This window comes from Loxodonta africana, chromosome 7 (assembly GCF_030014295.1).
Source record: "Loxodonta africana isolate mLoxAfr1 chromosome 7, mLoxAfr1.hap2, whole genome shotgun sequence".
Taxonomy (NCBI): Eukaryota; Metazoa; Chordata; class Mammalia; order Proboscidea; family Elephantidae; genus Loxodonta; species Loxodonta africana.
Genome location: NC_087348.1, coordinates 85,477,497 through 85,490,260, shown reverse-complemented (window position 1 = coordinate 85,490,260; position 12,764 = coordinate 85,477,497).

Here is a 12,764-nt window from a genome sequence, read left to right as displayed (position 1 = left end):
TTAGTGGATTCCTTATGATTTTCTACATAAAATGTCACATCATCTGTGATTGGAGATCCTTTTACTTATTTCTTTCTAATCTGGAAAGCTTTATCTTATTTACTTTTCTAAGTGAGCACCTTCGTGTAACAAGCATCCATATCATGAAATAAAATATTGGTGTCAGCACCCCAGATATTCCCTTATGACCCCTTCCAGTCACTTCTTCCATTGGAGATAACCACTATCCTGACTCCCAGTGTCACAAATTCATTTTGCTTATTTTTGAAATTTGTATAATTAGAGTCATACAGTATGAACATTATGTGTCTGGCTTCCTTTGCTCAACCGTATGTCTCTGAGATTCATCCTTATTGCTGCATGTAGTTGTAGTTCATTTACTCTCATTGGTGTATAGTTTTCCATTGTGTGACTATACCTCAATACATTTATCCATGCTACTGTTGGTAGACATTTGAATAGGTTCCAGTTTGGAGCTAGTGTGAATAGTAGGCGCTGCCATAAACATTCTAGTACACGTCTTTTGTGAGCAAATATATGCATTTCTGTCAGGTATATACAGTTGATTCTCATCATTTGCAGTAGTTACAGTCTATGAAGTCTCCACAAACACTGAGTTAGTGACTACTGAAACATTTTCTAAGGGGCCCTGGTTGGCACAGTGGTTAAGTTCTCAACTGCTAACTGAAAGCTTGGTGGTTTGAACCTACCAACCTACCAGCCACTCCTCAGGAGAAAGATGGTGCAATCTGCTTCCATAAAAATTACAGCCTTGGAAAACCCTATGGGGCAGTTCTACTCTGTCCTATAGGGTCGCTATGAGTCAAAATTGACTCAAAGGCCATGGGTTTGGTTTTGGGTTTGGGAACCATTTCTCTAAGGGAATTATAGGGTTAAGTTTCTGTGAGCTTCTGGTCACAACATTTTCACCAACCAATCAATACATAACCTTGTTTTATGTGTGTTTCTGTTTAAAGACACATTATTTACTATATATTGTTAATTTATTAATGTCGAACTCATAGCCAACAGCACTATAAATCACGCCTGAATGAAGCTCATCTAACACGCATTTCTTCTGTAAGATCCTCTCTGTAGTGTCCTTGGTCTTAGGAACATTAGATAGCACTTCGGTACAATGTTCGTGGGCCATTTTCAACAGTGAAATTACCTACAAAATGTGAAAAACATGGCACTAAATGAACTGTGAAAAGGACACTTGTTCATAGTACGAGAGCTGAAACAGGAAGGCAGAGGCTTGCCTTGTTCAGTCTCAGCTAGAAAAGTGCACATTGTTTCAGTCCAATCTTCGCCACCCTGCGTATTGTTGGAGAACCATAATTAAAAACAAAATCTCCTGTTGACCCAGACAAATTCTCTACAAAAGTAAGATAAGGAAAACAATCTTATCATTAAACAAGCATTGACCCAGACTGTGATGCACAGCACAAGTAATTTACTAAAGCGATTGCTAAGACAGAAAGGAATTTTATCCTTTTATATAGCCAGGCAGATGCAACCCATAACATGCATGTCCTCAAGGTAAATCATAATTATTCCTTAAGTAAGAAGACTTCAGCCTCATCTGTCATCCTAAAATCACCTGGTAATTGGGATAGCCACCTGTGTTTGCCAACTGTCTTTATCCAAAGAAAAAAAATTAATTTCTCATACCTTTATGACCAGAGGCAGGTTTGCCACTTGGAGGCAAGTGTCAGCTGAAGTTAGACTCCTGTCCTCCCAGGAAACTGGGAGATAGGGATGCTGTCTTCCTTGATTGATTACATTTCACAAAGATGACTTCCATGCCCTTGAGGAAACATTCCTGGATTGTAAAATTGGCAAGAGGCTTATTTTGCCTTTCAAAAGATTTACATACATTTCAAAGAGGCAGAGAAGAATTTACAATTACAGGTCTTTCAAAGGAAATGCTCTAAAGAGAGGATGGGGGAGGGGTGCTCTTCCCTTTTTTTCAACAGGGAAAATTAACGTTTTCCCTTTTTATTCTTTCTTTCTTCTAATTTGTATTTGCACTTACAGCATGCCCATGAAAACCACAAGAGCTCCACAGGAGCCCCTAGTGGATTCAAACTGCTGACCTTTTGGTTAGCAGCTGTAGCCCTCAACCACTCTACCACCAGGGTTTCCTTTTGTATCAAAGGCTGTGAATACACTCAGCTTTAGTAAATTCTTCCAAACAGCTTTCCAAAGTAGTTGTACCGATTTACACTCACCCCAGCAGAGTAGGGGAGTTTCATTGTTCTAGATCCCCATCGATATTTGATTTTGTTGATCTTTCCAGTTATAGCCACTCAGGGTGCCTATAGCAATATTGGGAGCTTTTTTTTTTTTTTTTTTTTTTTAGTGGCACAGTGGTTAACAACGTGGTTAAGAACTGATAACCAAAAGGTCAGCAGTTCAAATCCACCAGCCACACCTTAGAAACCCTATGGAGCACTTCCACCCTGTCCTATAGTCGGAATTAACTCAAAGTCATTGAGGGATTTGCTTTTTGTTAGTTTGTTTGTTTTGTTTTCAGCAGTATCACGTTGTGGTTTTAATGCACATTTCCCTGATTACTAATAAAATGAGTACCTTTGTGTATGTTACTGGCTATTTGAATATTTTCTTTTTTGAACATTTTTCCTGTTGCTTTGTAGGAGTTCTTTAAACGTTCTGAATAGTCACTGTGCAGTTTTGTGCTTTTTACTGGCTTGGCTATTTTCTAACTGCAATTTTGTAAAAGTTAAGTCACTTCACAGAGCCTCAGCTGTCCTGTCTGCAATATCTGCGTTCATGAATCAGCCTGACGCTGTGAAGTTAGACGGCTAGCAAAGCACCTAAGACATAGTATTTTCTCACATAGTTCCTTTCCCCATATTAATGAAAGTCTAAGACTCTTTCAGCACGATCTTCTTTATAATATTAGTTCAGAAAGATAAGCCCCTGAACTATACCCAAATTCCATTATTCCCTCCTCTGCCTCTGTTCTTTGGAGGAATCTCTTTGGTGAATTCTAAGGATAGAGCTGGTAGAGGAAAGGTTCATAGAGGGAGTCATTTCATCCATCCCAACCCTCCATACAATCTCCCTAGGCTGAGTTTTTATACATACATGTGTCCAGCAGGGATGAGTCCACCACAGTCTAATTACGTACTTATTATACATAATATGAGCAACTATCAACGTCAGGACCACCACTCTGTACGACTGTAGGGGGCACCATTCACATTTTAATCTGTGTGAATAAGGCCCTGGAATTGTGGTTCTCAGCCTGTGGGATCACAGTAGGTGGCCCTGATCCTGAGCCAGAAATTGGATTGCTAGCTCAGAACTGGCGAGGAGATAGTAATACACACTAACAATATTTTGGAAGAAAGCACTGAGTATGATGATACACTCACAAAAGGAAGCCGGGCAGACTACTTGGTTGGCAGGCAGGAGACAGGGGTGGGGAGATGACACCTGCTTCATAGAGCTGGAGAATGTTTACCTTTAGTACCATCGTGCCCCCAGAACCTAGCACAGGATCTCACACAGAATGGAACTAAATAAATGTTTGGTGAAAGAATAAACAGCTGATGTGTTTTTCAAGCACGGTTTTACTCGCTAAACTGAGTTTCTGCTGTGTACTGTGTTAGGCAATGGGTGTACAGCAATGAAAGCTAAATATACTCATTTATTCCACCCTGAGTGTGCACAGTTATACCAAATAGTTTGTGATAATGATTATTAATGATAATAGAAAGAATAGTTGAAAAGATTTGTCTATGTGGGATCAAATTCACAACAGCATCTCGAACGGTTAGATGAGAAGCTTAAGGGGCAACGAGTTTACGTTAATGGTGGTGGAATAATTTGGAAAAGGATATTGAGAACAGTTACACAACTTGCAGAATGTAAACAATGTCACTGAATTGTACATGTAGAATTTGTTGAAATGGTGTATCCCTTGCTGTGTATGTTTTCACCAAAAGAAAATATAAAGAGTAGTTGCTAGCACTTATTGACCATGTGCCACACACTGAGCTAAGGATGTTACCTGTCAGTTTGGAACGGAGCCTCGGGCTGAATAACTTGCCCCAAGTCAAACATTGGTAATTGGATCAAACGGGTCTCAGCTCAAGACTGTCTGATTCTCAGGGCCATGTGCTGGATTACAGACCGAATCTCCAACTGTCAGGCAAGAAAGGCATGATCTGACAGGTCTGAGCCCAAAGGGAAGGGCTTCTGCTCTACATACAGCTTGGTTCATACTGCAAAATAGCAGCTAAGCCTACATCCTATGTGAAATTCTCACAATAAATGTGGCTTGTGGCCCATATGGCAACTGTGTTGTCACCAACTGCCGTTCTGCATAGTGTCCTATGTGGGAGGACAGACAAAACCTGTGCACCGCAGGGTTAAGCCACAACCAGGCATCCACAGTCCCAGCTGAAGTAAGGCCAGAGAACGGCCTTCTCAGGGACTTGGTAACTTGGATGCTTCCTTTCTCTGTGGTTCCTACAGACTCCTAGATCCCTGTACTAGATTAAAGCTACCCTGGCCTGCCCCATTTTTCTCCCCTATTTACCATGCTTTCTGATATTTTCTTACTAAATAATAGTAAGAGTCAAAAAATAACATTCATCTTATGTACATATACTTTACACATATTACCTTCCTTAATCCTCTAGCCCTGTGAGATATTTTCTGATGAGGAAATCAAGCCTCAGAGAGGTTAAATAATTTTCCCAAGGTCGTGAAACTAAGTGATGGAGCCAGAATCCAAAACCAAATTTGTCTAAAGACAAAGACTATTCTCTCAATTGGTTTAAAACGGGAAAGAGCAATTGTGAGTCGTGGCACTTCATGGTTATCAGGTTCTTTGCCCACGGGGTAATTTAAAGACCAACTTTTCTGTCCGCTACTTCCAGTTCCTTTTCTCCTTAAAGCAGATGCAGAGGTTTGAGGGTAGAACGAGGACACCACTAAGAGGAGCAGTCATCAGACCAATCCAGCTGAGCCACCCTGCTTCCCAATACTCGCAGTTGTTCTAACCTTTCCGCAGAGATTGTGGCTCCTCTGGACGCAGTGCTAAAGTTACTGTCCACACCTAACGACACCCAAGAATCAAGTAGTGTCTGATGCAAGGGAGGCTGCATCCTTCTCCTCCTGTTTCCCTAACACTTGAGGGTGAAAGGAGAGTTTACCAAAAAGTTACAACCTCAGCATGTAAAAAGAAAGGACAAGAATCTGACCTCACAATGTGACTGTAAACATAAGAAAGAATATAAACCATTTAGCACCTAGTAGGAAATTATCTCCTTAGAAGCAAGGATAGTGAGACTTCCCTTTGCATACTTTGGACACATAAAGTAGCAGGTGGGGCGGGGGGTGGAGAGAGAAACTCCCCAGGAGGGGGATTGACACCATAGACGCAACAATAAGCTGAAGCGCACCAATGATTGTGGGGATGGTGCAGGACCCTGCAACGTTTCCTTTTGTTTTCCGTAAAGTCACCACGAGGCTCAGCTGACTCAACTGCAACTAACAGCAACAGGAATTTATTACATCATAATAGTAACCAGACACCACCCTGGGCTTTCACACCCGTTACCCATGAAACCCCTCGCCTTCCAAAGCTTGCGAGTAGCATCCTAACCCTTCTGTAGACAAGGAAACAGAGCCTGGGAGGTGAGGAGACTTGTCAGTGACCACACTGGAAGTAAACGGAAGCACAGTCCCTTTGACTCCAAGCTCATACATCTGCCTGTTCCTCACCCATAAAAATCTTTAGAACTAATATCTTAGCTCTTGAGGTTATTGTGAGGATTAAATGAGAACACTTGTAAAACACTTCTTATGTGCCCGGCATATAATAGGCACTGAGAATAACTACAATGACTAATGCCTGTTGGAGCCCTGGTGGCAAAGTCATTGAGAGCTCAGGCTTGTAAACAAAGGGTTGGCAGTTCGAATCTACCAGCCCCTCCTTGGAAACCCTTTGGGGCAGTTCTACTTTGTCCTACAGGTTCGCTATGAGTCGGAAACAACTCAACGGTACACAATACCAGTACACAATAATGACAACAACAATTACTACCCTATAAGGTGGGTACAATTATCATTGCCATTTTGCACATAAGAAAACTGAGGCACCAAGTGCTTGGATAACTTGCCTAAGACCACAAAGTTTAGCCCACATTCTTAAGCACCGTTATGCTGCTTCTTTTTGTTAGCTGTAATGATCATTAATACCATTAATGCTGCAAATTTCCATTCTCAAAAAAGGATAAAATGGGATTACAGATTAATAGGATCTTCTCATTTACCACTCCAGCCTCCTGCCTGACTATCAACTCTTGAGATGTCCAATAGAATAGTTCTAAGACTATACGCAGCCCAAGTGCTTATTGTCTACTCCTGTCTTGCATACTATGTGAGTTTAATTACAAACTCATGGTTTAGGCATATATGCAGAACAGCCTTCTCCTCAAAGCAGTAATCTCCTGAGAGAACAAAGCAGAAACTTAGTAAAAACCATATTTGGAAGGAGAAAAATGATAGGGATAGTGAGATGGAGAGAGAGAGAGAATCAATGCAGAGCAGACCCTTCTGAGAAGGTAGAGAAAAAAAATTAAACTACACTCTCTGCCCCTCTGCCATCTTATTAGAGCTTCAGGAGACAAGGAACAGGGCAAAGACTGTTTTCTCTCTAATCAGGAAAGTCTTTATCCAAATGTCTCCTGACTTGAAGGCTAAGCTATGGTCAACAAGCTTAAGGAAATGGCCCAACTTAGAGAAATTTAGAGGCCCTCCTCTCCCAAGATTTCTATGGCAACCAGGCTTTGTTTTCCACCACACAAGGGGATATAAGGCTTTAAGCCTCTGATTTTGCCAGCCCAGTCCTGGGTCTGAGGAAGTCCGAGGCCTGGGGTCAAGATGGAGGTTACAGGAAAGAGGCCCTGACACTGCAGCCCTAGGCAAAAAAGATAGTCAGGAGCTGGGGAAGGACCCAGGTTTGCCCCAAGCCCCTGATGCTATTGTGCTTTAGCCAAGATTACGTCTAAAACTGCTCTGCTTAGAAATGAGGTCAATACCAACCCATCTAGGCTGGGCACCTGCAACTGGGTAGTCACAGATGCTTGTCTGCAGGGTCTCCAGCTCCCCCTTAACAACTCAGAGCCCCACCTCCTGCTGCTTTCCAGCTGTCTGAGGCTCTCATCAGGGTCTAGAGGCAAATTCAGGAATGTGTGGGGAGATGTACTATTCTCTATATCCCCTTGCTCCCCAGACCACATCCAAACTAAGAAATACTTGGAGAATACTGCTTTAATATTGGACTTATTAATATTAATTCTGAAAGCTATTAAGGAAATTGCAGAGAGATCTGATTAAAGGAATAAAACTGGAGTTTTCAAAAGGTTATAGTTTATCAATTTAGGATCCACATAGAAAAAAAAATCATGATTTCTTAAATAAATCTGATCCTATCAGGTTTTTTTTTTTTACACTATCCTTTACATAATCTCTTCAAATAGTTTTTAAACAATAGACCTGCTTCAAGTCTGATTATGTAAGTCTTGCCTCGTTTAGAAAGTAAGCAGCCAAAATCCTTGATTAGATTTAACTGGTCACCCCTGGCTGCTTATGAAGAAATGCCAGGATCTGGAATGGTTACAGAACATCTCTAGTATTGAATGATATAAAATTGAGAAAGACAGACAAATAGAATCAAAGATAAACCAAAAACAAAGCCATTGCCACTGAGTCGATTCGTACTCCTAGCGACCCTGTAGGACAGGGTAGAACTGTCCTGTACAGTTTCCAAGGAGCACCTGGTGGATTCGAACTGCTGACCTTTTTGTTAGCAGCCATAGCTCTTAATCACTCTACCACCAGGGTTTCCAGAATCAAATATAAGATAGCATAAACCTGGAACAGAGGCCTTTTTTAATAAATCACAGGTACGGGTGAATATATTGTAACCCAGCGTTCTTTGATCTTCCCTCCCAACACAGATATATCTGCTAATGGGGTCTGAGATATCTGAGAATATGATTTCTCTTTAACTTGCTTGACTGTCTTTCACAGCATAAATAATTTGTGTCTATTAAAAGCCTGTATCTCCTCATGTTGTCATTCCAGGGGTTGGGACAGGGCAGCATATTACATATATCTTGTCCTGAGTTTGTGTCCTACACAGGCAGCACAGGATTAGAAGCGTGTGCTATAGATCCACACTGCCTAGGCTTGAATTCTGGCTTTCAAGCTGCATGACTGTGGGCAAATTCCTGAACACTTCTGCATCCTAATGGTCTTCCCTGTAAAATGGGGATAATAAAAGTGCTGCACTCATTAAGTTGCGGTGAGGGTTAAATGAGCTCATGAAGAAATCATTAACCTTTAATAAGCGTTACCTATTTTTTTTTTATGATCAGTTTAACGTGGCTGGCAGCCTTCCTGACTTGGATTAGTTTAGGATGAAGGGTCTCACCTCTCTCCTGCTCCAACTAGTCAGAATATGCCTTCGAATGGAAGGCTAAACAGCTGGACCTCAAACTGAGGCAGAGGACAAGCTCTGCAGCCCACAACAGGATGTAAGGCACCTGTGAGATTTGGCCTGTGTTAGGATCTTTGATGTAGTGAAAAATAGGTGAAATTGTGACTACAGATTAGCAAGTAAGCACAAGCAAGCCGGTGCATACCCTGCTTATTGGGCAATCTGTCCCTGAATGGCATGATTAGAGCTCATCACAGATGCCTACCCAAAGTCCATTATGGTATAAAAGGGAGGTTCAGTAAAGGCCTTGAGGCTACTCTCACCTCTCAGGTTATGGAAAGATTTGGAGAGAAGTTGCCCTGCCCTAGGCAGAGACTATTCAGTGCTGCCCAGAGGCAGACACACTGGCATAGGCCTGTGGCGCAAAGCCTTGTTGCTCAGTCTCCTCACCCCAAGCCCAGCTGGCTTGCCCTAGCCCTGGCACTCACCAAAGCCCCAGAGCTTTTGTCTCCTCTCATCTGTTTCTCTGTTTGTAGAAAGCATTTCTTGCTGGATCAGTAAAGATCAGGACTTTGTAATCCTCTGGTGGAGGTAGGAAAATAACAGGTCTGCTGGGATCTGGGTGCAAATCCAAGAGATTTTCATAGTTGAACTTGCTGAACCCCCTGAGTGCTGGGCCAGGCAGCTCTGGGACTTGAAAGGAAGCTACAGGCTGTACATCCTGATGATTCCGCACCAAGAGGATACTTAGGTACCCCACACTGAGCACCTGCTCTTCCCCAAAATCCCAGCCTGGTGACACAAAAAGGCAGGTGGGGACTAAGGGGGATGAGCCTGGGACACATTCTGTCCTTCTGGGGCAGCAGAGATGGTAATTAATTTCTACTTTAGAGAGAATGAACACAGGCTGTCCCTATATTCTGGCTAAAAGAAATCAGGCAGCATAGCCTAAGACATATGTGTGAGTGCTTTAGACATGGGGAAGGCGTTAGAGAGGAGAAAAGGAGCTTCCACTCATCTTTATGCCTGTACCTAGGGGGTGAGGGTGTTTGAATGTGAAACCAAAATGACGAAGCCATCTCTCTCTCTCTTTGTCTCCCTTGGAGATCATAAATCAAGAATGATGTAGTGGAAAAACTCTGATCTATTTCTGGATCTGTCACCAACTGTGGGATAGTGAGCATATGACTTTACCCCCTTGAGCCTATATGCGTCATTTGTAAGTTTTAGGTAATGGATATTTCATGGAATCAGGATTATGAGAACTAGCTTCAGTAACTTGTCTGGAATCCCCACCACACATGATCAGAGCTTTTTTTTTTTTCTTTTTTTTAAATAATTTTAGATTTACAGAAAAGTCGCAAAGATGGTATAGAGTTCTTATATACCCTTTTCACAGCTTCCTCTAATGTTAGTTACACATTCGTGGCACATTTGTCAAAACTAAGAGATTAACATTGGTTCACTGCTATTAACTACAATCCAGACATTATTTGGATTTTGCCAGTTTTTTCCACTGACGTTCTTTTTCTGTTCCAAGATCCAATACCGAGTTCCAATGCATTTTATTTACTCATCATTTCCCTTTCATCTTCTCTGGTCTGTAGCAGTTGCTCAGTCTTTTCTTTGTTTTTCATGACCTTGGCATTCTTGAAGAGCACTGGTCAGATATTTTGTCAGAGGTTTTAATTCACCAACTTGAGCCATCCCCTCCTCCTCTCTCTCCAACATGGAGAGGAGGACATCTGGAAGTGACAGTCTACACTGCAAGATGTCTCGCTTCTCTTTGTTCCACACCAGGTCCCAGTATGCCTGCAGATTACAGAGCAGTGAATTTCAAGGTTCGATCTGCTTGAGGTGTTAGCAGTTTGTGATATCATCCAAGTGGTTTTCATAACCCAGAAACCAATCTTGTCCTCCATGGGCCCCAAGATACGCCTTTCCATATCTATCACACACCCGTATTTTCAAATTTTAATTTTAAAAATTGCAGATTTTTATTACATTACAGGCTCTGAAAATAAGGAGGTGATTTTTTAACGGATTTTTAACTGTGTTTTGTTAAAATACTAACTTAAGTCAAGAGAGCTTAATTTGAGAGCATCAAATCTTAAGCTTCTCTCGAACTTCATTCTAGGATCCTTTATTCCCCTTCAAACTAATAAAGGTGGTCAAGGCCAGATTGTCTCTCAACTCTGGATGGGAGAGAAAAAGATACATGGAAGTAGGACAAGTGGAACACAAGGCTGATTCTATCTGCTCACAGACAGAGTGCTCTCCGTTCTACTCAGTCTAAAACCTATATTGTCTAGTAGGCTTTAAATGAGTCCACAAAATCAGGGTTCCTTTGGCACTGGGTTTTGGGTTACTCATGGTGCTTTACCTAGAGATTAACCAGCCCACTCAGGGTGATGTCTTAAACTAGGTCCTCTAGATTAGCTTTAGGTAAGATTAAAGAATTGACCCTTTATTCAGAAGGCAATGAGTGTGGGGAGTGGCGGGGGGGGGGGGAGGAGAAGTGAAGAAATCAGTGTAAAGGGAGAAGGAAGTGAGGAAGAGGAAATGCAAAACAATTCAATGCAATGTGTTATCACACTGGATAAAGATACATCATGAATTTCAAGGAGACACAGCAGATCCCTCAGCCAGTGAGTTTGCTCATCAGAAGGGTTGCAAGGAGGAGCTACACCCTGAAGTAGTACACAGAAGAGAAAAGAGGAGGGTTTATTTGTTCCACTTTCTCCTGCCTCCCATGTCCCATTGGTCAGTGGTGTTTGCTCCATGGAGAGCTAACTCCCTGAACTTTTTGGTTATAAATTTGGTCCATAGTGGTTGCTAAGAAATCTGGATCCCATGCCATGGGGTGTGATGTTTCGTCCAAATCCCAAAGTATGTGTGTGGAGTGGTGAACCAGCATTGTTGGGGTTCTGACTAAGACAGAGAATAAAAGAAGGGGTCAAGAAAACTGAGGTGGTACACGACTTTGGTGTCCAATACATATTATCCTGAAAAAGAGTGAAGAAAAATCTTTCCAATGGGAAGAACATCAAATAAGGGGTTGTACACTTCGCTTAGAAGAAAAGATAAACTGATTTATCTTCATATCTTGACCATTTCAATAGTTTCGCCTTTGGTCGGGGGCTTGGAAAAAATATGATTGAAAGATTGATGACCAAAAGTTATGGGTGGAGGTTAAAACCAAAAACCAAACCCAATGCCATCAAGCCAATTCCAATTCCAACTAAGAGCACTCCTATAGGACAGAGTAGAACTGCCCCTTACTGTTTACCAAGGAGCAGCTGGTGGATTCAAACTGCTAACTTTTTGCTCAGCAGCTATATCTCTTAACCACTGTACCACCAGGGCTCTGGGTAGAGGTTACCTGTTGAATTTCTAGGAAATGGTGCAGATAGAAAAAATACTTTTGTCCTATGTGAATACCACCAGAGGGCATCCAATGCAGAGAAAACCAAAAACCAAGCCCATTGCCTTCAAGTCAATTCCAACTCATAGCAACCCTATAGGACAGAGTAGAACTGCCCCATAGGGTTTCCAAGGAGTAGCTGGTGGATTCGAACTTCTGACCCTTTGGTTAGCAGCCCAGCTCTTAACCAATGCAGAAAAGGCATTCAATAATTAGGGAGATAGGAATATCCATCCAGTGAATGTTGATCAGCTCTCTGTTGCTTGTTCAATAGGATCGTGTACAAGTATCCATATCAGTCGTGGTAAATAGATAAGGCTGAGTGATACGAAGCATACACTGTTGAGCACTGGCAGAGCCTCTAACTGCATGAGTAAATTCTGTCATGGGCACTTGTACATTAAAGGTCAACTTTGAGTCTGAATTTTCACTATTTCTCAGAGAGTCTAGACAGTCTCCTAGTGGCAGGTTAGTTACATTGGACCAACAGCAATTTGTACTCATAGAGTAGATACATATTCCAAAAACAGATCTGCTTTTCCCACATATATTGTCCTGCACCACCAAAAAGACATATTCCATCAAGTTAGCCCATGGGGTATCCCAACAACATCACCTGCAACCATGGAACTGATTTTACAGTCAGAGAATTCTCATAATGGGCTCACCCTATGGAATTCATGGGTCTTATAGTCTACCCCAAATGCCAGAAGCACCTGGTCCAAAAGAACTGTGGGGTGAACAGCTAAAGGCTCATGTATCACACCAGTTTGAAAACCCCGCTATATGAGATTTGGAGGTTGGCATATAAATTCTGTACAAGCTTTCAATCAGCAACCAATATATAAGTATTTT